Source organism: Pseudophryne corroboree, chromosome 11 (assembly GCF_028390025.1).
Source record: "Pseudophryne corroboree isolate aPseCor3 chromosome 11, aPseCor3.hap2, whole genome shotgun sequence".
In the NCBI taxonomy this organism is placed as follows: Eukaryota; Metazoa; Chordata; class Amphibia; order Anura; family Myobatrachidae; genus Pseudophryne; species Pseudophryne corroboree.
This window is the reverse complement of record NC_086454.1, coordinates 159,895,844-159,921,800: the sequence shown is the minus strand read 5'-3', so window position 1 is coordinate 159,921,800 and position 25,957 is coordinate 159,895,844. Positions and strand designations below refer to the sequence as shown.

The following is a 25,957-nucleotide window of genomic DNA, read 5'->3' as shown; positions in this document are numbered from 1 at the left end:
ATTTTCAGGGAGCTCTGCTGGCAACAGACTACCTGCATCGAGGGACTGAGGGGGGAGAAGCAGCCCTACCCTCTGAAGCTAGGACCTGCTTCTTAGGCTACTGAACACCATTAGCTCCAGAGGGATTGGTACGCAGGATCTCACCCTCGCCGTCCGTCCCAGAGCCGCGCCGCCGCCCCCCTCGCAGAGCCGGAAGATAGAAGCCGGGTGAGTATGAGAAGAAAAGAAGACTTCACAGGCGGCAGAAGACTTCATGATCTTCACTAGAGGTAACGCACAGCACTGCAGCTGTGCGCCATTGCTCCACACCTCACGTACTCCGGTCACTGTAAGGGTGCAGGGCGCAGGGGGGGGCGCCCTGGGCAGCATTTGGGACCTCATGTTGGCAAAAGTACACATATATACAGCTGGGCACTGTATATATGTATGAGCCCCCGCCAAAATTACTGTATAAGCGGGACAGAAGCCCGCCGTCGAGGGGGCGGGGCTTCTCCCTCAGCACTCACCAGCGCCATTTTTTCTCCACAGCTCCGCTGAGAGGAAGCTCCCCAGACTCACCCCTGCTGATACACGGTAGAAGAGGGTTGAAAAGAGAGGGGGGGGGGGGGGGGGGGCACATAATTAGGCGCAAAAACTATACATACAGCAGCTACTGGGTTAACATTAAGTTACTGTGTTATTCCTGGGATATTATAGTGCAGGGGTGTGTGCTGGCATACTCTCCCTCTGTCTCTCCAAAGGGCCTTGTGGGGGAACTGTCTTCAGAAAGGACATTCCCTGTGTGTGGTGTGTCGGCACGCTTGTGTCGACATGTCTGATGAGGAAGGCTATGTGGGAGAGGAGCGGGAGCAAATGAATGTGGTGTCTCCGCCGACACCTGATTGGATGGATATGTGGAAGGTTTTAAATGATAATGTTAATTCCTTGCATAAAAGATTTGACAAAGCTGATGCATTGGGACAGTCAGGGTCTCAACCCGTGCTTGACCCTCTGTCGCAGGGACCGTCAGGGTCTCATAAGCGCCCACTATCCCAAATTGTTGACACAGATACCGACATGGATTCTGACTCGTGTCGATTACGATGATGCAAAGTTACAGCCAAAATTGGCTAAATCCCTTCGATATATGATTATAGCAATAAAGGATGTTTTGCACATCACAGAGGAAACCCCTGTCCCTGACACGAGGGTGTATACGTATAAGGGAAAGAAGCCTGAGGTAACTTTTCCCCCCTCACACGAACTGAATAAGTTATGTGAAAAAGCTTGGGAATCTCCAGATAAGAAAATGCAGATTTCCAAACGGATTCTTATGGCGTATCCTTTCCCGCCAACGGATAGGCTACGATGGGAATCCTACCCTAGGGTGGACAAAGCTTTAACACGCTTATCCAAAAAGGTAGCCCTGCTGTCCCAGGATACGGCTACCCTCAAAGATGCTGCTGACCGCAAACAGGAGGTTACCCTGAAGTCCATTTATACACATTCAGGTACCTTACTAAGACCGGCAATTGCGTCGGCCTGGGTGTGTAGTGCTGTAGGGGCATGGACGGATACCTTATCTGAGGAATTGGATACCCTAGATAAGTATACTGTATTATTGACCCTGGGGCATATAAAAGACGCTGTCCTATATATGAGAGATGCTCAAAGAGACATTAGTCTACTGGGTTCTAGAATAAACGCTATGTCGATTTCTGCCAGAAGGGTCCTGTGGACTCGGCAATGGACAGGTGATGCCGACTCAAAAAGGCATATGGAGGTTTTACCTTACAGGGGTGAGGAATTGTTCGGGGAAGGTCTCTCGGACCTGGTCTCCACAGCTACAGCTGGAAAGTCAAATTTTTTGCCTTATGTTCCCTCACAGCCTAAGAGAGCACCGCATTATCAAATGCAGTCCTTTCGTTCACAAAGAAACAAGAAAGTCCGAGGTGCGCCCTTTCTTGCCAGAGGTAGGGGCAGAGGAAAGAAGCTGCACAACACAGCTAGTTCCCAGGAACAGAAGTCCTCACCGGCCTCTGCAAAATCCACCGCATGACGCTGGGGCTTCACTGGCGGAGTCGGGCCCGGTGGGGGCCCATCTTCGGAATTTCAGCCACATGTGGGTTCACTCCCAGGTGGATCCTTGGGCAATAGAAATTGTGTCTCAGGGTTACAAGCTGGAATTCGAAAAGTATTTCAAATCGGCCCTACCATCTTCCCCCCCAAGAGAGGGAAATAGTGTTAAACACAATACAAAAATTGTATCTTCAGCAGGTGGTGGTCAAGGTTCCCCTCCTTCAACAGGGAAGGGGTTATTATTCGACCATGTTTGTAGTCCCGAAACCGGACGGTTCGGTCAGACCCATATTGAATTTAAAATCTCTGAACCTATATTTGAAAAGGTTCAAGATGGAATCGCTAAGAGCGGTCATCGCAAGCCTGGAAGGGGGGGATTTTATGGTGTCACTGGACATAAAGGATGCGTACCTTCATGTCCCCATTTATCCACCTCATCAGGCGTACCTAAGATTTGCGGTACAGGATTGTCATTACCAATTTCAGACGTTGCCGTTTGGTCTCTCAACGGCCCCGAGGATTTTCACCAAGGTAATGGCGGAAATGATGGTGCTCCTGTGGAAGCAAGGTGTCACAATTATCCCGTACTTGGACGATCTCCTCATAAAAGCGAGATCAAGAGAGCAGTTGCTGAACAGCGTATCTCTTTCACTGAAAGTGTTAAAGCAACACGGCTGGATTCTCAATATTCCAAAGTCGCAGTTGGTTCCTACGACTCGTCTACCCTTCTTGGGCATGATTCTGGACCCGGACCAGAAGAGGGTTTATCTCCCGATAGAGAAGGCTCAGGAACTCGTGACTCTGGTCAAGAACCTATTGAAACCAAAACAGGTGTCAGTGCATCATTGAACTCGAGTCCTGGGAAAGATGGTGGCGTCATACGAGGCCATTCCCTTCGGCAGGTTCCATGCGATGACTTTCCAATGGGACCTACTGGACAAGTGGTCCGGGTCACATCTTCAGATGCATTGGTTGATCACCCTGTCCCCCAGGGCCAGGGTGTCACTACTGTGGTGGCTGCAGAGTGCTCACCTTCTCGAGGGCCTGCAGATTCGGCATTCAGGACTGGATCCTGGTGACCACGGACGCAAGCCTCCGAGGTTGAGGAGCAGTCACACAGGGAAGAAATTTCCAGGGTCTTTGGTCAAGTCAAGAGACTTGTCTTCACATCAACATCCTCGAGCTAAGGGCCATATACAACGCCCTACGTCAAGTGGAGACCTTACTTCGCGACCAACCAGTTCTAATCCAGTCAGACAACATCACCGCAGTGGCTCATGTAAACCGCCAAGGCGGCACAAGGAGCAGAGTGGCAATGGCGGAAGCCACCAGAATTCTTTGCTGGGCGGAGAATCATGTAAGCGCACTGTCAGCAGTGTTCATTCCGGGAGTGGACAACTGGGAAGCAGACTTCCTCAGCAGACACGACCTACACCCGGGAGAGTGGGGACTTCATCCAGAAGTCTTCGCACAGATTGTGAGTCGGTAGGAACTGCCACAGATAGACATGATGGTGTCCCGCCTCAACAAAAAGCTACAGAGGTATTGCGCCAGGTCAAGAGACCCTCAGGCAGTAGCGGTAGACGCCCTAGTGACACTGTGGGTGTTCCGGTCAGTCTATGTATTTCCTCCTCTCCCCCTCATACCAAAGGTGTTGAGGATAATAAGAAGAAAAGGAGTGAGAACAATCCTCATTGTTCCAGATTGGCCAAGACTGACCTGGTATCCCTGGCACCTTGGGATCTCAACGTGGTGTTAAGTTTCCTAAAGTCACACTGGTTTGAACCACTTAAAACGGTGGAGTTGAAATATCTCACGCGGAAGGTGGTCATGTTATTAGCCTTGGCTTCGGCTAGGCGAGTGTCTGAATTAGCGGCTTTGTCACATAAAAGCCCCTATTTGGTTTTCCATTTGGATAGAGCAGAATTGCGGACCCGTACGCAATTTCTGCCAAAAGTGGTTTCATCTTTTCATATGAACCAACCTATTGTGGTGCCTGTGGCTACACGTGACTTGGAGGATTCCGAGTTACTTGATGTGGTCAGGGCTTTGAAAATTTATGTAGCCAGAACGGCTAGAGTCAGGAAAACTGAAGCGCTGTTTGTCCTGTATGCATCCAACAAGATTGGTGCCCCTGCTTCAAAGCAAACTATTGCTCGCTGGATTTGTAACACGATTCAGCAAGCGCATTCTACGGCTGGTTTGCCGTTACCAAAATCGGTCAAGGCCATTCCACTAGGAAGGTGGGCTCTTCTTGGGCGGCTGCCCGGGGGGGTCTCGGCACTACAGCTGTGTCGAGCTGCTACTTGGTCGGGTTCAAACACTTTTGCAAAATTCTACAAGTTTGATACCCTGGCTGAGGAGGACCTCATGTTTGCTCAATCGGTCCTGCAGAGTCATCCGCACTCTCCCGCCCGTTTGGGAGCTTTGGTATAATCCCCATGGTCCTTACGGAGTCCCCAGCATCCTCTAGGACGTTAGAGAAAATAAGATTTTACTTAACGGTAAATCTATTTCTCGTAGTCCGTAGAGGATGCTGGGCGCCCGTCCCAAGTGCGGACTTCTTCTGCAATACTTGTATATAGTTATTGCTTCAATAAGGGTTATGTTATAGTTGCATCGGTCTTGAACTGATGATATGTTGTTTTCATACTGTTGACTGGGTAGTTATCACAAGTTATACGGTGTGATTGGTATGAATCTTGCCCTTGGATTAACAAAATCCTTTCCTCGTACTGTCCATCTCCTCTGGGCACAACAAAAAAAGAAGAACACCTACACTCAAGTAGTCCCCCTGGCGCCAGTATAATTAGTTTTATTCAATTACCAACATGTATATGTCCCAAATCCGCATGCAGCTCACCATACACAGAGGGACTTCCCAACCCCCTTCAAATGGACAAGAAAACTAAAACAAAAGAAATACAGATAGCGCTTGCAGATTTATTATTATAATAAATTTATTAACTATTATCTCAATGATAATTCTCCACTAGTACTATTATAGTACCAAGGATATAGATTAGTAAAAAATCTTTCCCTTGCCTTGACAACAAATTTTCATATATAAAAAAAAAACTAAAACCACATTGACATCAATTAATAATATATAAGAAAATGCTCTGCTCCACAAATTGGTTTAGCTAGCCCTCTTAGTACAGAAAGAGATACAATAGTTTCAATGAGTCCAAGTGTTTCACTTAATTGCTACAAAGCTGTAACAGCTGAGTCCATTGTCTGGTTACTTAGTTTCATTTAGTTTACTGCTGTTTCCTTTCTTTGGTGATGGTAATCTTGAAATAGATGTTATAACATTAGATAATGTATGATATATATAATAGGGCTTGCTTTCAATCACACATAATACGTATAGTATTTAGCAGCTTTTTTTGTCCACTTTAAATGACGCTGATCAGGTTAACAGCAATTTCATCATGAAGCAGTAGGATTAATGAATATAGTCACAGTTTTTATAAGACATGGCCATGTTAAGTTTTAATTACCACTCCGCCTCAGGTTTCCGTCTTTGTAGTCCTCCCGGCTCTGGTACTAATTTACCGTTCCAAACTAGCCTTATCCGGAGATACGTCCAAAGTCCTCCTGATGCTCGGCGTGAGTGGTAGAGTAGGTTGACACTGGCAGGTACAAATACAGAGACGCGTTTCACTACCTCCTGGCATCGGCAGCTTCCTCAGTCTGATACTTTGCATCTGCCGCCCTGTTCCTTTTTATCCTCGCGATTTCTCCGGTGCACCGACGCGTCCTACATGCGTTCCACACCTCGTTCTCATATTACTCACATTAGTGTTTCTGAGCTTGATATTGCCCAGCTGTGTGTGACTTAATCAGATCTCGGCCCATCAATGACAGCTATTCATACTCCTTCAGTATCACACAGCTGATTTCTCAGGTATTTTGACACGTAATAATTGTATAGAGCCCCAGCAGGTTCAGCGGGCTCAAAGCTCATTGATAATATATGTACATTATAATATACAGCAACCCTTTATCTATGAGCAGAGCAACATTTAGCTAAAATTGGTAACATATGTACATTATGATATACAGCAACCCTTTATCTAGGAACAGAGCAACATTTAGCTAAAATTACATTTAAAAAAACACAATCCTTTACTATGAGACATATACACGCCATATTCTATATGGCTCATATTGCATCCTATTTTTATAACATAAATTCCAAATTCATACATCATATTACCTGTCTAGATATATAGATAAATATGCAGATCAAATCAAAACCTGCATATATCCACATATTTAGACTATTATTTTATTATTTGGGATGGTGATGCACTTTCGATAGACACTTTTTTTCAGAAGATAAATCGGAATGAATATGGTTTGAAGTTCACATGCAATCAAAGTAAAACAAGGTTGAGTTTTTTGGATATTGCACTATCGGTAAAGGCGGGGCAAATTCTAACGGAGACTTACATTAAACCGGTAGATCAGAGTAGATATCTAAATTATAGAAGCTCTCATGCTAAAGTATGGAAAGTTAATATCCCAAAAGGGCAGCTAATTAGGATTAAACGTAATTGCTCCAATCAGGAGTCCTTCGAGAGACAAGCTGATCTTCTGTGTGGGTCCTTTTTGGAGCAGGGTTACCCAAAAGAAATTCTACAGAAGGCCCTTAGGGAAGTAGAAATGTTGGGGAGAGAGGATTTGCTTGCTATGGATCTACAGCATACATCAAAAAAAGGAAAGAAGGAAGATAGATCATCTCTGTTTATAACAAAATATAATAATTATTCATCTGACATAAAAAAGATAATTAAAAAGAACTCAGAACTTTTGAAGCTAGATGCAGTATTAAGTAAGACCGTGGATCTTAATGGAAAGGTGGTGTTTAGGAAATCAGACAATCAAAAACAAAGGTTAACAAGGAGTCATTTCAACCCAAAGAAGAACGAGGGGGGACAGACAGGAAGGAATTGGATACCTATAAGACCGATAGGCTTTCATAAATGTGGCACTGATAAATGCACTACTTGTTCACACACAAATAGGAAAATAACTGAATTTAGTTCAAATAAAAATGGAGAAAAATTTCAGATAAAAAGCTTTATAAACTGCAGATCAAAATTTGTTATATATGTTGTGCAGTGTGGTTGTGGGAAACAATACGTGGGACGCACGACACGTATGCTCCATACGAGATTTATGGAGCACTGGAGGAATATAAACAAGAATGTTAGAACACATCCCCTCTCCAACCACATTGCACAATGTAGTGTATGTGTATCTAGCAATGTCAAAATAATAGGTATTGAACAAGTGAAGAGTACTGCACGAGGGGGGGGATAGGTTCAATACACTTTGTCGAAGGGAGGCTTACTGGATTTTCAGATTGGGGACCATGTGTCCTGATGGTCTGAACGACACGGTTGAATTGAATCATATCAGTTAAACCGTGGGTAATTGGAGTATGGTGGTCTGTGGGAACTCTTGTAAAGTTGGTAGGTTAAGGGATTAGTATTGTGACGGAAGATGTGCTGTCCAATTGATTAATTAATTTTACTGGTTGATATTTATTCTCATAGCAAAAATCTGGATGTGACCATTCAATGGGTTAAAAGTAAAATAAGGGATAGGTTAGATAGAAAAAATTAAAATAATAATAATTATAAAAAATATACACTTCTCTATATAGGATTCTGGATTCAACAGGTTAATGTAGTCAATAGATTGAAATTAACCACTGCCCCTTTTTAGATAGTCTAAATATGTGGATATATGCAGGTTTTGATTTGATCTGCATATTTATCTATATATCTAGACAGGTAATATGATGTAATATGATAACGAGGTGTGGAACGCATGTAGGACGCGTCGGTGCACCGGAGAAATCGCGAGGATAAAAAGGAACAGGGCGGCAGATGCAAAGTATCAGACTGAGGAAGGAAGCTGCCGATGCCAGGAGGTAGTGAAACGCGTCTCTGTATTTGTACCTGCCAGTGTCAACCTACTCTACCACTCACGCCGAGCATCAGGAGGACTTTGGACGTATCTCCGGATAAGGCTAGTTTGGAACGGTAAATTAGTACCAGAGCCGGGAGGACTACAAAGACGGAAACCTGAGGCGGAGTGGTAATTAAAACTTAACATGGCCATGTCTTATAAAAACTGTGACTATATTCATTAATCCTACTGCTTCATGATGAAATTGCTGTTAACCTGATCAGCGTCATTTAAAGTGGACAAAAAAAGCTGCTAAATACTATACGTATTATGTGTGATTGAAAGCAAGCCCTATTATATATATCATACATTATCTAATGTTATAACATCTATTTCAAGATTACCATCACCAAAGAAAGGAAACGGCAGTAAACTAAATGAAACTAAGTAACCAGACAATGGACTCAGCTGTTACAGCTTTGTAGCAATTAAGTGAAACACTTGGACTCATTGAAACTATTGTATCTCTTTCTGTACTAAGAGGGCTAGCTAAACCAATTTGTGGAGCAGAGCATTTTCTTATATATTATTAATTGATGTCAATGTGGTTTTAGTTTTTTTTTTTTTTTATATATGAAAATTTGTTGTCAAGGCAAGGGAAAGATTTTTTACTAATCTATATCCTTGGTACTATAATAGTACTAGTGGAGAATTATCATTGAGATAATAGTTAATTAATACATTTATTATAATAATAAATCTGCAAGCGCTATCTGTATTTCTTTTGTTTTAGTTTTCTTGTCCATTTGAAGGGGGTTGGGAAGTCCCTCTGTGTATGGTGAGCTGCATGCGGATTTGGGACATATACATGTTGGTAATTGAATAAAACTAATTATACTGGCGCCAGGGGGACTACTTGAGTGTAGGTGTTCTTCTTTTTTTGTTGTTTATAAGTATATTCTCACCCCAAGCAGCCTATTTCTATTATATACATCTTCTTAAAAATGACATCATTAAAATGTCTGACCGACAGGATGGAGAGGAGAAATATGTATCTTAAAGGGGCAGGTTATAAACCGAAAGATAACATGAGAGATAAGGAAGAAATAAATATGCATGGGTTGTTTAACAAACTGGAGAATCTATGCACTGCTGAAACCAGGCACTGGTGGGATCAAATTACTCTCCAAAAATATTTAGATGGGGATATAATCCCGAGAGGGTTGAGAATTTTGAAAAATTCCACATTTGGAGAGGACCAAAAATTTACCAGTGACTGGAATCAGATTTTGGATATATGCTCCAAAAATCTTATGAAATTGCTGATAAAGTATAGAGAAGAAAAAGTGCAAAACTTACAAACTGAAATAGAACAAACACAAAACTTGTTGAAAGAATTTGGAATTTATGTTATAAAAATAGGATGCAATATGAGCCATATAGAATATGGCGTGTATATGTCTCATAGTAAAGGATTGTGTTTTTTTAAATGTAATTTTAGCTAAATGTTGCTCTGTTCCTAGATAAAGGGTTGCTGTATATCATAATGTACATATGTTACCAATTTTAGCTAAATGTTGCTTTGCTCATAGATAAAGGGTTGCTGTATATTATAATGTACATATATTATCAATGAGCTTTGAGCCCGCTGAACCTGCTGGGGCTCTATACAATTATTACGTGTCAAAATACCTGAGAAATCAGCTGTGTGATACTGAAGGAGTATGAATAGCTGTCATTGATGGGCCGAGATCTGATTAAGTCACACACAGCTGGGCAATATCAAGCTCAGAAACACTAATGTGAGTAATATGAGAACGAGGTGTGGAACGCATGTAGGACGCGTCGGTGCACCGGAGAAATCGCGAGGATAAAAAGGAACAGGGCGGCAGATGCAAAGTATCAGACTGAGGAAGCTGCCGATGCCAGGAGGTAGTGAAACGCGTCTCTGTATTTGTACCTGCCAGTGTCAACCTACTCTACCACTCACGCCGAGCATCAGGAGGACTTTGGACGTATCTCCGGATAAGGCTAGTTTGGAACGGTAAATTAGTACCAGAGCCGGGAGGACTACAAAGACGGAAACCTGAGGCGGAGTGGTAATTAAAACTTAACATGGCCATGTCTTATAAAAACTGTGACTATATTCATTAATCCTACTGCTTCATGATGAAATTGCTGTTAACCTGATCAGCGTCATTTAAAGTGGACAAAAAAAGCTCCTCTGGGCACAGTTTTTCTAACTGAGGTCTGGAGGAGGGGCATAGAGGGAGGAGCCAGTGCACACCAGGAACTAAATTCTTTCTTGAAAGTGCCCATGTCTCCTGCGGAGCCCGTCTATCCCCATGGTCCTTACGGAGTCCCCAGCATCCTCTACGGACTACGAGAAATAGATTTACCGGTAAGTAAAATCTTATTTATTCCATCCCCTTCCCATAAGAGGTGGTAGAGGCTAAGGGGGCATTTATCAATGCTTGTATATTGAATGCAATCTGGGCAGTATTTTACCACCCAGGATTGCATTGCAATATGTGATCCTCTTGGCTGGATGATTGCATCATCCAGCACCCGCAGGGCGATGTACTGTGAAGCCTGCCGGGTGTCCTTCGCATGTGCGGTCACTTCCAGGGGAACCGGTAGCCACGGGGCCCATTGCATCCCCTATGGGGGTAGGGATGGCCATCGGAGCGTTATCCATTGATGGATAACCTTGATAGTGTTAAACCATCTGTAAGGTAAACATCAATGCTTTTACCCGTTTTACTGTAGAAAGAAATGTGGGTCAGTCAGATCCATGGGAGGGGTGGCCTTGTGGGTGTCAGGGGGTGGGGCTAAGATCAGTGCCCTGACACTGATGCAAAAAAAAAAAAGGAAAATCTGTATAACTGAACCGATGGCGGGAAACAGTCTGGTTCTCCCCCATTGATGGTAAAAGTATTTGACATTAGTCATAGACCATTGATGATTTTGAATCATTGATAGTCGATTGCCATCCCTATATGGGGGCTATTGGCAGCAATGGAAGGATTGCAGCATCTTACATTCAGGAGATATTTAGTATTTGTATAGTCGCAAATATACTTGGGCCCTTATGACAGATTAGGAATCTAAATTAGGAATATTTATTTATTACCAGTTATTTATATAGTGCACACATAATCCACAGCGCTTTACAGAGAATATTTTGGCCATTCATATCCGTCCCTGCCCTAGTGGAGTTTAAAATCTATATTCCCTATAACATGTACACGCACACATTCATACTAGGGTTAATTTTGTTGGGACCCAATTAACCTACCTGTATATTTTTGGATTGTGGGAATAAACCCATGCAAGTATGGGGAGAATATACAAACTCCACACAGTTAGGGCCATGGTGGGAATTGAACCCATGACCTCAGTGCTGTGAGGCAGTAATGCTAACCATTACACCGTCCGTACTGCCTAAATATCCTTACAAAGAACTAGGGATCAAAAAGGGTTGAAATTACCTAAAGCATGGGTCTTCAACATGTGACTCGCCAACTGCTGTGGAACTACACATCCCAGCATGTCCTGCCACAGTTTTGCTATTAAGTCATGCTAAAACTGAGGCAGTGCATGCTGGGATGTGTAGTTCCACAGCAGCTGGAGGGCTGCAGGTTGAGGACCCATGACCTAAAGTAGGTGTGGGGAACCTGCGGCCCTCCACTGTTGTTGAACTACACATCCCAGCATGCCCTGCAACAGTTTTAGCATGGCCAAATAGTAAAACTGTAGCAGGGCATGCTGGTATGTGTAGTTCAACAACAGCTGGAGGTCCAAATGTTCCCCACCCCTGACCTAAAGGCTAAAGAAAGAAAAAAAGGGGGCAGACTAAATGGGCCATGTGGTCCTGATCTCCTGTAAAATTCTATGTTCCATACGTCGCACAAATAAGTAGGGATCAGAGGTATGTCTCAAGCATTAAAAAGCAATTGAATTGTGCACAGACTGTCTCTTTCCCAGTCACTGCCTTGGATTGACAAATATGTTACGTTACTAGCAACATGCGCAGCCATCATGTCCTGTGCACTGTGCAAAAGGGATGCAGCAACTGTTCCACTAGCAAGTCACTCAGCTGATGTCCGGGTTATTGTGGAAAATGCTAGGTGGTGGTCCAGAATATCCCATGTACGCTTGATTGGGTTCAGCTATGATTGTTGAGAACGCCATGGGTAACCTTGGTGTCCAGCTTAACAAAACATTGTGCAATCACTCGTGTTCTGTTGTTTGGATCATTGGCATCCTGGAAGACACATCTCCAGTCGGGGGAAAAAATGCTGAAACATGATAGTTGAGTATAGTAGTAATTACTAATGACCTTGCTTTCTAAGAGCTTGCCGGCGCCCAGACAAGGAGCCCCGCCATAGACCTTAATCAGCATTTGCTAATGTCAGCCTAAGGCTGCAGGAGCTGGACGAAGCTTGAACAAGAAGCCCCGTCAGAGCCTCCGCATTCTAACGGATGTAAGAGCGGGCTCTTTTGCACCTGTGGGTTAACAGGGCGGTCAGTGCATGCTGCTGCCCCGCCATGTGTGGGGGTGATATTGTACAAACTTCCCAGCCGCGGTTAGCATGCTGCCGCTGAGTGCCCGCACTGGCCGCCCATCACCACTACAGCTCCCAGTTATCGCCGCTGGGTGCCCCCGATGGCATCCATCACGCTCCCCTATTGCTGCCCGTGGACAGCTTCTGCAGCTTCCGCTGGCTGCCCGTACTGGGGGAAACACCGCTTTACAATAGATGTGAAGCACCGGGATCTCAGAGAGATCGCGCTGCTTCTACACACTTCGGGGAGGGGGAGACGATACCCGGAGGCTCCCTGCAGGGCTGCACCGCGCCTCACAGACACTCAGTGTGTCTTGTTAATACAGTCACAAAGTCCGAGTTGTCTGTTGACGATTCCCCTCACATAAGGGGAAAGGGGCCATGAATATATAAGGTTCTAAAGCATAGGTCTGCAAACTCAGTCCTCATTACCCCCACACAGTGCATGTTTTGCAGGTACCCCAGCAGGTGAACAGATGTATTAATTACTCAGACACATTTTTAAAGGTCCACAGGTGGAGTAAATTATTTCATTTGTGATTCTGTGAGGAGACCTGCAAAACATGCACTGTGTAGGGTAATGAGGACTGAGTTTGCAGACCTATGTTCTAAAGCCTTGAAGGCAGGAATTTGGGGTTGCTTTATGTAGATATATATATTTTATTGCAAATATATTTATAAAAAAAATAAAGCACATAGCGGACGCCATTTTCGAAACTTCCTGTTTCTTCCAACAGGAAAGTCCTAAAACACTCGGCCACTGGAGGGGGCAGGGGTGTTAGTAGGAATTTCAGTGAAGCACATATTTAACAGAAATTAGTGTGCACCAGAGGTGTATTTCTAGATTATACACACTTCAGTTAACTTTTACTGAGTCGTACGGACTTGTGTTTCATTGTATTACTGTCTGTCTGTGTGCATGCTAAAAGCTAATACAAATTCAAAGAAACAGCTTGCAATGACTGGTAGTGTGTTATGTGATGATTCTTCCACTTACATAGTGTGTCTTGTTAATTCTGGTCCAAATACGGACTTCGGCCCTGATCCCCCTTGAGCGATGATGGCAGGTGTGAGGCTGATTTAAAGTCACAGTAGTCCGCTGCACGAAGGACCGTGAGGCGGCTAGGTCTGATGCAAGGTTAATACTGTCTAACAGCCGGCGTGGGCTCAGGATATTTGTAGAACTTCACAGTAAGTCTTTTCCTAAAAGTAGTCATCATTTGTCTCATGCTTTACCGGTTTCCTCTATTACATTCTGATAATTCAATGCCAGATCTTTTATTTTAGGAAGAAGAGGAGTAAGGTAAAGAGGCCAGGAGTCAGATAGTGAGGATACTGATAGCCCCAGCATTGATGATCTCATCAGGGCAGTACGCCAAGTGCTCCTGAGTCAGAGGAGCCTCTGTCGAAAGCTTCTCTTAATAACCAGTTAACAAAATCATGGCAAAATTTAGATAAACGGTTTTCTATGCCAAAGTGATTTCTTTTAATGACCCTTTCCCACAGCTTATGATAACTAAATGGGAAACTCCGCTGACAGTGGATTCTTCAGTTTTAAAACTTTCCAAGAATTTAACTGTTCCAGTCCCAGCTGCAATGAAGCGTAAAGAACCGTCTGAGTGCAAGCTGGAGGCCATGCTGAAGTACAGCAACGGGCTCATTGCGGCCTGAAGGATTCTATGGTTGCTTCCTTGGCCGGCCGAGGCCAAGTTGAAACGCAGAATAGCAGCGTTGCCTTATACTGGCGTTATGTTATTTGGTCCTAAACTGGACATGTGGATTTATCAGGCTGCTGGAGGAAAGTCTGTTTTCCTACCGTTGGCCGCATCAGTTCCTAAAAGGAAATACGCTGGACCAGCATTCAAATCTTTTAGACCACTAACAGTCATCAAGACACTCAGCCAGCTGACAAACCAGTGGCATGACGGGCTTCCAGCCCATCTCGGATCTTCAGTTGTGGGAGCACGACTTCAAACACTTGACGTGGTTTCAGACATCCACAGATTAGTGGATCCACAATTTAGTGTTCAAAGGTTACAAGATAGAGTTCGATTGTCTGCCACCAATGCTGTTTTTCAAGACAGGTCTGCCTGTGTCAACAAGAAGGCAGTTCTGCAGACCGCTGTTCAGTCTCTCATAGATTCAGCAGTTTTACTTCAGGGATTTTATCTAAAGGGGCTCAATCAGTATGTCATTTACTACAGATTCAAGATGGAATCGCTGCAGTCGGTTATTGCAGGACTACAACCACAGGAATTCATGATTTCACTAGATCTCAAGGATGTGTACTTAAGGTTTGCTCTACAGCATAACCATCATCAATTCAAGGCACTACCGTTTGGCCTCTCATCAGCGTCTTGGGTATTCACGGAAGTGATGTCTATGATGATAGCTCATCTCCGGTCTCTGGGAGTGATAATAGTTCCGTATTTAGACGACCTTCTCATCAAGGGTTTGTCTCAACAAACACTCCTTTAAAGTGCATTACTAACATACAATGTACTTGTTCAGCACGGTTGGATTGTCAACTTCAAAAAAATCAAGCCTAGTCCCGTCTCAGCAAATCCAATTTCTAGGAATGATTCTGGATATGGTGGATAAACAAATTTACCTGCCACAGGAAAAAGCACAAAGTATTCGTCATCTAGTGCGTCACCATGGATAGTCTCGGTGCACTTGTGCATTCGACTATTGGGAAAGATGGTGGCATCTTTCAAAGCACTTCAGTTTAGAAGATTTCACTCCCGTCCTTTAAAACTGGATCTTCTCGCACAGTGGTCAGGCTCTCATCTACAAATTCATCAGATCGTGCAGTTGTCTCCAATTCTTGTGGCTCCACATACAAAATCTCACCACAGGCAAAAGGTTTGCAGTCTGGAAATGGATAATTCTGATGACGGACGCAAGTCTCAGAGGTTGGGGAGCAGTGGTCCTACATTGTCAGCTTCAGGTCTATGGTCAGACGAAAGCAATTACTGCCAATAAATGTCCTGGAACTCGGGGCAATTTTCAACGCTCTGTGACAGGCAGTTCACATACTCCAGTCTCAGACTGTTCAAGTTCAGTCAGACAATGCGACAGCAGTCATATACATCAACAAACAAGGAGGGAGGGACTCGAAGTCACATGACCACGCAAGAAGTTGCTCGAATCCTACATTGAGCCGAGCATCACTAAGTGATATTGTCGGCAGTCTTCATTCCAGGAGTGGACAACTGGAAAGCAGATTATCTGTCATCAGGATTTTCAACCAGGAGAATGGGCTTTACTTCCAGAAGTGTTCCAGATGTTAGTCCTTCGGTGGGGTTACACACAAGTGGATCTAATGGCATCTCGCCAAAATCATCAGACAGCCAAGTATATTTCCAGAACAAGAGATCCAAAGGCAGTGACAGTGGATGTGCTCACAATAGCGTGGTCGTACAGCCTCGTGTATTTATTTCCACCATTTCCGCTGCTACCTCGGGTGCTGAAGCGGATCAAACGAGAGTCCACGACAGTCATACTAGTGGCGCCTCATTGGCCTCGTACAGCTTGGTACTTGGATCTCCGCAGTTCACTCGCAGACGATCCGTGGCCGATTCCGTTACATCCAGACCTTCTACAACAAGGTCTGTTTCTTTACCCCGATTTAGTGCGGCTGCATTTGACGAGGTGGCTGTTGAAACCGCTCTCAAGACAAAAGGGCATTACAGAGTCGGTTTTATTAACCATGTTGCGTGCTAGAAAGCCAGTTACAGCAGCTCATTATCACAGTATTTCACGAGCTTATATTGGTTGGTGTGAAGCTCGGAAGTTTCTGACATTTTCTTTCAAGGTATCCCGTCTTTTGCTATTTTTACAGACTGGGTTAGGTGTAGGACTACGTTTAACGACACTAAAGGTGCAGGTTTCTGCTTTGTCAATTTTCTTTCAGTACCGTTTGGCTCTTTTGCCAACAGTGCATACATTCCTGCAAGGTGTTCAACCTCCGTTTATACCACCTACAGTTCCATGGGACTTGAATTTAATCATAGACTTTTTCCAGTCCTCAATTTTTGAACCCTTACATCAAGTGGATGTTAAGTTTCTAACGTGGGAAACCAGTTTTTCTATTAGCCATAGCTTCGGCAAGGCGTGTTTCAGAATTGGGTGCGTTGTCATGCAAGCCACCGTATCTGGTGTTTCTTGATAACAGTGTGGAACTCAGACGAATCACGCTTTTCTACCAAAGATGGTATCCTCTTTTCATGTAAATCAACCAATCGTAGTTCCTGTTTCTCAGGACGTTCAGGAACTCCAGCTTCTTTGGTTGTAGTTCGTGCGCTTTGCATTTATGTTGCCCAAACATCCAACAAATACATTGTTTGTTCTCTATGATGCAGTCAAGGTAGGGGCCTGGCAGAGCATCACTAGGGATGAAACCCAGCGTCTGGTGATGTCTATACGTTCCAGACTTCAGGCTGCAATTGACTACAAAGGATTTGCAACAAAGTATTAAAAAGGTGAAAATTTGGTTTAGGATTGTTTAGTTTCTCCCATAACTTTTAGTCCCTTAAAAAGTGGGAGGCACATATAGAAACCATTGTAATTCCTACACCGTTCACCTGATTTGGATGTAAATACCCTCAAATGAAAGCTGAAAGTTTGCAGTTAAAGCACATATTGTTTGTTTCATTTCACATCCATTGTGGTGATGTATAGAGCCCAAAATATGAGCATTGTGTCGATGTCACAATATTTATGGACCTGACTGTATATATGTAGTATTACTAGTCCAGTGCAGTTTTATTATTATGTGATAATTTCTGCATTGTACATGTGACTGTGTGTGCCTATAGCTGCTGTGTGGTTTCCATTCTGTGCATCTCACACACATTGTGATCACTGTATTCTGTACCCTGGGGGGCTAAGTGCATCAGGGTCTCATATACCATAGTGTTCCACAGGATATACTGTTTTTGTTTTTTCACTGTGTGTGTTGTCACTTCATACCGATTTAATCCTCTGTGTTCTGCATTTGTGGTCATATAATACGGGTTATTTACTGGTATTGTGTTTGTCTGGCTATATTGTACTGTTACGTACTAAGGCTACATTACCAATAATGTCTGTTACCAGGGCAGGAAATCTGTGGATGCTCCTGCTTCATGCAGTGCTGACGCCACGGATTTACCTGAGGAAAAGATTTCAGCTGAGAGTTCCGGTACTGGGTGTTCTGCACCTCCCAGTCAACCTGCAGCACCAGTGGCTAATCAAGACCCACCTTGGGCTGCTTTTTCAAATAATGCTTACTATGCTTGTAACACGACTTACGCCCCCTGTGGGACCTCCTGTGCCATTACAGCCACATATTGTCCCTGTAGTTAATCCACCATGGGTGGATACTCTGTCATCCCACTTACAGCAATTAAATCAGTCCGTGGTTAAACAAAAGCCTAACCCTCGCCCTACTGGGATCAAAGGGTCATGTAAGCGGGCTATTTCTTCCTCACAATCCACTCATGTTTCGGATACTTCATCCTATGAGGATGGGGAATATACTGATCCATCAGATACTGATACAGCTGCTCCTGATGAGGAATCTGCGACACAAGGTTGATGTTCCTGACCTAGTGGAGGCTATCAAGCTGATTCTTCAGATTGATGACAAGATTGACCCTCCAGATACGTCTAAGAAACCTGAAAAGTTAAAACGTCAGAAGGTTACTAAATTAGTCTTGCCACATTCTTACCACTTAATTGACATATGTCAGGAATCCTGGGAGTCTCCATGAAAGAAATTTTCCCTGTCTAAAAAGATGCTTGCTCGTTATCCTATCTCTGCAGAGTTAAGTAACAAGTGAGAAACCCCACCACCAGTGGACTCACATGCAGCCCGTCTTGTGGTATCATCTACTCTGCCTGTCACCCCCCGTCACCTCTCTGAAGGAACTGACGGATAAGCGTGTGGAGGGCTGCTTGAAGTCTATTTACACTCTTGCTGGTGCTGTACATAGACCCACTATGGCAGCCTCTTGGGCTGCAAAAGGTATTGAAGCCTGGGTTCAAGCAGTTGAGGCAGAGCTACCTCTGAATTTTTCTGACAATGTCTATCATATATTACCACAGCCTCCCATTACATTCAGGAGGCGGCCTCTGATGCAGGTGTTATGGCGGCCAAAGCATCTACTACGTCCGTCCTGGCTCGCCGGATTCTGTGGTTACAGTCCTGGTCGGTGGACCTGGACTAAGAAGACCTTGGAGGTGCTCCCCTTTAAGGGAGATATACTGTTTGGGGAAGATCTGAACAAGATTGTGACTGACTTGGTGTCGGCCAAGACTGCGTGTCTCCCAAGTACTAATCCTTCGGCTCCGAAGGCTAAGAGTACCACTTTTTGTTCCTTTCGACCTCCAGGTAAAGCAGAGGGTCAGGCGTACCCGAGACAAGCTCGCACTTGCAAAACCTCCAAGCCCAAACCTAAACGTTCTTGGGCCGCCCGTCAGCCTGCTGCCTGACGGTGCGGGCCTCCCCCTGGGGGATCCCAGGGTGGGAGGCCGACTTCTGCAGTTCGCCCAGTTATGGTCAAAGACTACTTCAGACGCCTGGGTGCAGGAAGTTGTCTCACAGATACGCCATGTCTTTCAAGAAACGTCCCCCTCACCAGTTTTGCTCGACGGTTATCCCTTCGGGTCCAATAAAAGAAAAAACTACATTTGGTTGTACAATCCCTCCTGGATACGGGAGTGATAGTGCCGGTGCATCTGTCTCAGAGAGGCGGGGGATACTATTCGACGCTGTTTCTATTTCCAAAGCCGAATGGATCCTCCCTGGCCCATTCTCAACCTCCAATCTTTGAACAAGTTTGTGAAGGTATCCAAATTCCGTATGGAAACTCTTTGCTTTATTGTTCTGGTTTTGGAGCCCAAGGATTATATGGTATCCCTGGACATACAGGATGCTTACCTACACATACCTATTGCATGTCGCATCAGCAGTATCTGTGGTTTGCTATTGGCAACCTACATTATCAATTCCAAGCCTTGCCTTCTGGACTGACCACAGCTCATCGGATCTTCCCCAAGGTCATGGCAACCATGACGGCCATTCTCCGTCATCAAGGTGTCAGGATCCTGCCGTATCTGGACGACTTGCTGATCCTGGCGAACTCCCCAGAGGTTCTCACCTGTCATCTGGAACTGACGGTCCAATTCCTACAAGCCCATGGTTGGCTCATCGATTGGAAGAAATCCTCGCTGGTCCCTGCTCAGAGCATGGTGCACCTGGGGGCATTACTGGATACATACAACCAACATTTTTTCTGGTCTCCAGAGAAGGTCCTGAAACTTCAGGACAGGATGCAATGCTTCCTCTCTCAAGAGTGTCGATACACTCGGCAATGCAAGTACTAGGCCTCATGGTGTCTGCTTTCGACATGGTAGAGTATGCTCAATTTCATTCCCGCCCTCTACAGAGGTTAATCCTTTCCAAGTGAGATGGCCTGCCTCACTGGATAAGGTCTCAAATGATCTCCTTGAATCTGGAGGTCCGTCTGTCACTGATCTGGTGGCTGCAGGACCAACAATTGAGCAGGGGTCGTCCCTTCTGGATCTCCAACTAGGTCCTCCTAACGACGGATGCCAGTCTGCGGGGTTGGGGCGTGGTGTTGGAGCAACACTCTCTTCAGGGTCGGTGGACCAGGGAGGAATCTCCTCGCAATAAATATTCTGGAATTGCGGGCAGTGAAAAATGCGCTGAAATTTGCCCTGCCTCTGGTACAGAACAGGCCTGTTCAAGTACAGTCAGACAATGCCACCACAGTGGCGTACATAAATCATCAAGGCGGCACTCGAAGCCGCATGGAAATGATGGAAGTGTCAAAAATCTTTCAATGGGCGGAAGCATCTGGCAGCCATATCGGCAGTGTTCATTCCAGGAGTCCTCAACTGGGAAGCGGACTTCCTCATTCGTCAGGACGTACACGCAGGAGAGTGGAGTCTTCATCCGGAAGTCTTTCAACTCTTAGTAGACAAGTGGGGCCTACCAGATGTAGACCTGATGGCGTATTGACACAATCACAAGGTTCCAGTCTTCGGAGCAAGGACAAGGAATCCCCAAGCAGCGTTCGTGGACGCACTGGCAATTCCATGGAACTTTTGGCTGCCATAAGTGTGCCCTCCAGTGTCACTCCTGCCCAGGGTACTACGGAAGTTAAAGTAAGAAGGAGGAATACTACTTCTAGTCGCTCCAGCGTGGCCCAGACGGCATTGGTTCTCAGACCTGCATGGTCTCTCTATAGAGCGTCCTCTTCTTTCTCAATGCCCAGACCTCGTTCAGGGCCCTTGTGTCTACCCGGACCTGGCTAGACTGGCTTTGACAGCGTGGCTCTTGAAGCTTCACTCCTGAGGGCCAAAGGTAAACCGGCTTCGGCTCGGATTTATTATAGGGTCTTGGAATTCTTATTTCAACTGGTGTGCTAATAAGAATTACGATGCATACAAGTTCAGCACTGCCAGACCTTTGGCTTTTCTGCATCAAGGCCTGGACTTAGGCCTTCGTTTGGCCTTCCTCAAGGTTTATATATCTGCCTTGTCGGAGTAGTTTCAGAGAAAAATTGTGTCTCTTCCTGACGTTCATTCTTTCACTCAGGGTGTTTTACAGATTCAGCTTCCCTATGTCCCTCCCGTGGCTCCGTGGGATCTGTCTGTTGAGTTAAATGCCCTACAAGAGTCTCCATTTGAACCTCTTGAGTCTGTGGACCTTAAATGCCTTACGCTTAAGGTCGAGTTTCTGCTGGCTCTTGCCTCTGCTAAGAAGGTGTTGGACTTAGGCGCTTTGTCCTGTCGTCCACCCTTTCTGATTTTTCACCATGACCAGGCTGTTCTTGGAACTCGCCCTGTTTATCTACCTAAGGTGGTGTCCTCTTTCCACCTTAACCAAGAGATTTGGTTCCGGCCTTTTTCTCTCCTGGTTTGTCCTCCCAAAGATCGGTCTTTGGATGTGGTACGGCTCTCCGTATATATGTGGAGAGGACTGCCTCCATCAGGAGGTCAGACTCTCTTTGTCCTTTTTTGGTTTTCACAAACGTGGCTGGCCTGCGAATAGGCAATCTTTGGCCAGATGTATTAGAATGGTGATTGCCAAGCTTATGTGCAGGCTGGGCTCCCAGCTCCTGCTGCTATCAAGGCCCATTCTACTCTGTCTGTTGGACCTTCTTGGGCGGCCCGCCGTGGCGCGTCTGCTGAACAATTGTGCAAGGAGGCTATGTGGTCCTCAGTGAACACGTTCATCAGGTTCTATGCCTTTGATACTTCCGCCTCCCAGGATGCTTCCTTTTGGACGCCGGGTTCTTGTGCCCGCTACAGTGCGTCCCCTCCCATGAGGAACTGCTTTAGGACATCCCCGATGTTATTCCCTTGGGAATACCAGTGTACCCTGCTGCAGAAAAGGAGATTTATGATAAGACTTACCATTGTTAAATCTTTCTGCGAGGTACACTGGATTCCACAGGGTGCCCACCCTGACGCACTTAGCTTCTTTGGGTTTGTATGGCATTAGCCGCTGGTGCCTTCTCCTGTCGTGAGAATGTGGTTCTATGTGGCTAACATCTAATGTCTCTTTTACCTGCTATTGCAGCAGTGGCCAACCCGTGGCTTTCGAGCCGCATGCGGCTCTTTCTATCTCCACATGCGGCTCGTAAGCTCCCAGGGCGCCTCGCGCTGCCCTAGTCTGCAGTGCCCGGCATCGGCCCGTGAGCCAATCGGAGCTCGCGGACCGGCAGCTATCAGGAGTCTTAGCTGCCGGTCCGCGAACTCTGGCTCTTGGACCGGCGCCTAATTAGAGAGAATCAACGCCGCCGGAGAATGGAGAATGAGGAGCAGGAGAGTCGCATGCTGCGCTCTCCTCCCCTCACAAGCAGCAGCGCTGCGATGAGCAGCATTTGGGTGGGCGCAGTGTGGGGACATGTGTATCTTACACTGGGGGCATATCTGGCACTGGGGGGACGTGTTTCTGGCACTGGGGGCATATCTGGCACCGGGGGGGATGTGTATCTGGCTCTGGGGGCATATCTGGCACTGGAGAGACGTGTAGCTGGCAGTGGGGGCATATCTGGCACTGGGGGAGGGACATGTGTATCTGGCACTGTGGGCATATCTGGCACTGGGGGGACATGTGCATCTTACACTGGGGCATATCTGGAACTGGGAAGATGTGTATCTGGCAGTGGGGGGGCATATCTGGCACTGGGGAGATGTGTATCTGGCAGTGGGGGCATATCTGGCACTGTGGGGCATATATGTATCTGGCACTGTGGAGGAATATATGTATCTGGCACTGTGGGGACATATATGTATTTGGTACTGTAGAGGCACCCATTTTTTGGTGTTTTTTATATGTTTGTGGCACTTACAGGGGCTTTATTTGTATGTGGCACTGTACAACATGACTAAAAATGGGGTTGTGACACAAGGTCATACTCCTACAAACGTCAAACCGAAAGGTGTGCGCATAAAAATGGGATGTGGCTTTGTGACAACTATGCCACGCCCCCATTTTTGATTGCGCACCTTCGGAGCACGCATGATATGGCTCTTTGCCACTGACTGGTTGGCCACCCCTGTGCTACTGCATTGGTCTGGTTAATGAAACTGAGCTCCAGTGCTTGGAGGCGGGGGCTATAGAGGAGGTGGTGCAGTGCATCCTGGGAACAGTCAAAGCTTTAGCCTGTTGGTGCCTCGGATCAACAGCCAACTCTATACCCCGATGTTATTCCCTGTGGAATCCAGTGTACATCGCAGAAAGAGATTTAACAATGGGAAGTCTTACCATAAATCTCCTTTCTCTAACGTCCTAAGTGGATGCTGGGGACTCCGTAAGGACCATGGGGAATAGCGGCTCCGCAGGAGACTGGGCACATCTAAAGAAAGCTTTAGGACTAACTGGTGTGCACTGGCTCCTCCCCCCATGACCCTCCCCCAAGCCTCAGTTAGATTTCTGTGCCCGACGAGAAGGGTGCACACTAGGGGCTCTCCTGAGCTTCTTAGTGAAAGTTTTAGTTTAGGTTTGTTATTTTCAGTGAGACCTGCTGGCAACAGGCTCACTGCATCGAGGGACTAAGGGGAGAAGAAGCGAACTCACCTGCGTGCAGAGTGGATTGGGCTTCTTGGCTACTGGACATTAGCTCCAGAGGGACGATCACAGGTCCAGCCTGGATGGGTCCCGGAGCCGCGCCGCCGGCCCCCTTACAGAGCCAGAAGAGCGAAGAGGTCCGGAAAAATCGGCGGCAGAAGACGTTCCTGTCTTCAATAAGGTAGCGCACAGCACTGCAGCTGTGCGCCATTGCTCTCAGCACACTTCATACTCCGGTCACTGAGGGTGCAGGGCGCTGGGGGGGGGCGCCCTGAGACGCAATAAAACATGACAGAAATACCTTACATGGCAAAAAATACATCACATATAGCTCCTGGGCTATATGGATGCATTTAACCCCTGCCAGAATATACAAAAAACCGGGAGATAGGCTCCGCCCCCTTTACGGCGGCCTTATCTCCTCAGCACACTGGCGCTATTTTCCCTCACAGCTCAGTTGGAGGGAAGCTCCCTGCTCTTCCCTGCAGTCACTACACTACAGAAAAAAGAGAGGGGGGCACTAATTAGGCGCAGTATTAAAACATACAGCAGCTATAAGGGGAAAAACACTTATATAAGGTTATCCCTGTATATATATAGCGCTCTGGTGTGTGCTGGCATACTCTCCCTCTGTCTCCCCAAAGGGCTAGTGGGGTCCTGTCCTCTATCAGAGCATTCCCTGTGTGTGTGCTGTGTGTCGGTACGTTTGTGTCGACATGTAAGGAGAAAAATGATGTGGAGACGGAGCAGAGTGTCTGTAACAGTGATGTCACCCCCTAGGGGGTCGACACCTGAGTGGATGTACTGTTGAAAATTACGTGACAGTGTCAGCTCTATATAAAAAAAAAACAGTGGTTGACATAAGACAGCCGGCTACTCAGCTTGTGCCTGTCCAGACGTCTCATAGGCCGTCAGGGGCTCTAAAGCGGCCGTTACCTCAGATGGCAGATACAGACGCCGACACGGATACTGACTCCTGTGTCGACGGTGAAGAGACAACCGTGATTTCCAGTAGGGCCACACGTTACATGATTGAGACAATGGAAAATGTTTTTATACATTTCCGATAATACGAGTACCACCAAAAAGGGGTATTATGTTCGGTGAGGGAAAAACTACCTGTAGTTTTCCTGAATCTGAGAAATAAAATGAGGTGTGTGATGATGCGTGGGTTTCCCCCCGATAACAAATTTCTTAAAAAGTATTGGCTGCATACCCTTTCCCGCCAGAGGTTAGGGTGCGTTGGGAAACACCCCCTAGGGGGGATAAGGCGCTCACACGCTTGTAAGAACAAGGGCTCTACCCTCTCATGAGATGGCCGCCCTTAAGGATCCTGCTGATAGAAAGCAGGAGGGTATCCAAAAAGGTATTTACACACATACTGGTGTTATACTGCGACCAGCTATCGCCTCAGCCTGGAGGTGCAGTGCTGGGTTGGCATGGTCGGATTCCCTGACTGGAAATATTGATATCCTAGATAAGGATAGTATATTATTGCCTATAGAGCATTTAAAAGATGCATTTCTATATATGCATGATGCACAGCGGAATAATTGCCGACTGGCATCAAGTGTAAGTGCGTTGTCCAAGTCTACCAGTAAAATGGTCAGGTGATGCGGATTCCAAACGGCATTTGGAAGTATTGCCTTTGAAAGAGGACATTTGGGGTCGGTCTTTTAGACCTGGTGGCCACGGCAACAGCTGGGAAATCCACGTTTGTACCCCAGGTCGCCTCTCAAAATAAGACGCCGTATTATCAGGCGCAGTCCTTTTTTGGCAAGCGGACAAAAGGTTCCTCTTTTCTGCTCGTGACAGAGGGAGAGGAAAAAGGCTGTAGAGATCAGCCAGTTCCCAGGAACAGAAACCCTTTCCCGCCTCTGCCAAGCCCTCAGTATGACGCTAGGGCTTTACAAGCTCAGGCACGGTGGGGGCCCGTTCTCAATGAATTTCAGTGCGCAGTGGGCTCACTCGCAAGTAGACCCCTGGATCCTTCAGGTAATATCTCAGGGGTACATATTGGAATTCGAGACGTCTCCCCCTCGCCGTTTCCAAAAGTCGGCTTTACCGACGTCTCCCTCTGACAGGGAGGCAGTTTTGGAAGCCATTCACAAGCTGTATTCCCAGCAGGTGATAATCGAGGTACCCCTCCTGCAACAGGGAACGGGGTATTATTCCACACTATTGTGGTACCGAAGCCAGACGGCTCGGTGAGACCGATTCTAAAATCTTTGAACACTTACATACAGAGGTTCAAATTCAAGATTGAGTCACTCAGAGCAGTGATTGCGAACCTGGAAGAAGGGGACTACATGATGTC

At 46.0% G+C, this 25,957-nt stretch overlaps 1 protein-coding gene across 2 annotated transcripts in view; it reads left to right on the top strand.

Moving 5' to 3' along the window:
• INTS5 (integrator complex subunit 5) overlaps nucleotides 1–25,957 on the top strand; it is a 44,346-nt gene that overhangs the window by 1,105 nt on the left and 17,284 nt on the right. The window lies entirely within an intron of this gene.